This window comes from Berghia stephanieae, chromosome 1 (genome assembly GCF_034508935.2).
Source record: "Berghia stephanieae isolate SIO BIC M18660-M18661 chromosome 1, UCSD_Bste_1.3, whole genome shotgun sequence".
NCBI lineage: Eukaryota > Metazoa > Mollusca > Gastropoda > Nudibranchia > Aeolidiidae > Berghia > Berghia stephanieae.
Genome location: NC_088360.1, coordinates 41,119,893 through 41,122,392, shown reverse-complemented (window position 1 = coordinate 41,122,392; position 2,500 = coordinate 41,119,893).

Below are 2,500 nucleotides of genomic sequence, written 5' to 3'. Positions count from 1 at the left end.
AAGATGTGACTAATGACGCCAGAGGCAAGCCATGCTAAAGCGGCTATTGGTATTGGCCTGTACTCTACATTGATTGAACGACCAGAATAAAAAGGATGTAGAGGATAATAATATATCACTCATTCACTATTTGTTTTACTCACACTAACAAACACACACACACACATACACACTCACACACACACAGAGAAGAAGCATAAGAGAAGAAGAAGAAGAAGAAGAAGAAGAAGAAGAAGAAGAAGAAGAAGAAGAAGAAGAAGAAGAAGAAGAAGAAGAAGAAGAAGAAGAAGAAGAAGAAGAAGAAGAAGAAAGAAGAAGAAGAGAAGAGGAGAGGAGGAGGAGGAGGAGGAGGAGGAGGAGGAGGAGGAGGAGGAGGAGGAGGAGGAGGAGGAAGGAGAAGAGAAGAAGAAGAAGAAGAAGAAGAAGAAGAAGAAGAAGAAGAAGAAGAAGAAGAAGAAGAAGAAGAAGAAGGAGGAGGAGGAGGAGGAGGAGGAGGAGAGGAGGAGGAGGTTGTGGTGGAGGAGGAGGAGGAGGAGGATGAGGTGGTGGAGGAAGAGGAGGGAGAAGAAGAAGACGAGGATACTTACATCTTTTGGATATTACGTTCATGAAAGCAAAAAACGAGAACCAAAATACTTGCTCGCCATGGCCCTCAGGCGGGTTTCCAGAATGTTGGGGTGGCGATGTTAATTTCATCACCCTTTCTTTCACATTCTCGATATTATTACCTCTTTGCCTCCCCCCCCCCTCCCCCTTCATCCGACTCTCTCTCTCTCTCTCTCTCTCTCTCTCTCTCTCTTTCTTTCTTTCGTTCTTTCTCTCTCTATCTCTGTCTTCCCCTTTCTCTCGCTTTGTGTATGTATGTTTTTCTCCCAATCCTCTCATTCTCTATCATTCTCTCTCTCTCTCTCTCTCTCTCTCTCTCTCTCTCTCTCTCTCTCTCTCTCTCTCTCTCTCTTTTTTTCTCTCTATCTCTCTCTTCCTCTCTCCCTCTCTCTCTCTCTCTCTCTCTCTCTCTCTCTCTCTCTCTCTCTCTCTCTCTTTCTCTTTCTCTCTCCATATGTACAATGTCAATTTGTATTCCATGAACTAAATTCAAAAGTAGACGGACTCCAAGGACGATTTATAACCCAAAAGGGGAGAAATATTTAATGACCTTTCCTACGATTGCGCTCTGTCTATTTAAAATGGGGACTTTTACATATAGCGTAATATCCACTAAAATGATTAAAGCGCTTTACAAGGAGTCCCAAGCCAACAGCAGCACTTAACATATATCGCTATACATGACGCTTGTACGGAGATATGACATTTTTTAAAACACACAACCCCGTTAACACCCAGGTACTCACTTTACACCCCGAGTATGATGGGTTTTTTTTTTTTTTGCTGTTTTTAAAAAAAAAAGTTGTTGGAGGGGGGGGGGGATGGGGGGGGGGGGATGGGGGGTATTTCTGGTTTTGTTTTGTTTGTTTTCTAGTTTGTTTGTTTTTTTTGTTTTTGTTTTTTTTTTTTTTGTTTGTTTGCTTTTTTGTTTGTTTTTTTTTTTTGTTATTTTTTTTTTGGGGGGGGGGGGTTATTTTATATATATAATTTGTTTTTTGTTGCGAATTTTTGGAGATGTTAACCATCAATTTCTTCTCCCCTTGTTTTTTGCAAGCCTTCTGTGGTTTTGGTGTATCCGAATGAGCTGATTGTCTTTTCAATTCAGGTTCAAATGAGTTCACTCACGTTTCATCGCCAGTGACAATTATTTTTAGAAACTCAACAACATCTTCCTCAACACGGTCCAAAAAGTTCCGGGCTGCTTGAACGTGCAATTATTGTTTTTGCTCTTCTGTCAACAAATCAGACACCCACTTTGCGAACGACCTTTTTTTGCCAAGATGGTAGGCCTTGGTCAATATTATGTAAACGGTTGTGATGGACACACCGACAAATTGACTTTTGTCCCTACAATAAGTTCTTCTTGAATCTTTTTCCACAGGCCTCGTTCTCACACCAGTATCGCCACAAGTGACAACAGGAGGTCTCCCAGTGTGTTTCTAATCCTACATGTCAGATCTCCCATCTTCAGCTTCCCCGATCCACCTCCTAACAGTTAGAATTGAAGGAGCATTGTGCTCCAAAAGTTTACAAATGTCTCAGCGTATTTTGAAAGCAAACTTGCCAAGAAGAATTGAAAATTTGATGACAACCCGAACATTTTACCATGAGAATGTTGCATCAATTTTTTGATCTGCCATTGTCCTTTTATTAAGCTTGGACAAGCAACAAAAGTAAAACTAACTTTCCAACGCCACAGCTCTATGGTAAAACAATCAATATACTTGGAATTTGGCATCGGGATTTCTTAAATATGATGTCACATTGACTCAAATTTTGGTAGTTATAGATCGCTTATGAGTGAAAAGGGAAACTTAATTCTGAAACACACCTCGTAAGGGACATCTGTAGTCTCTTTATAAATCGATTCCCCCTTTACACTCAAATACTATAC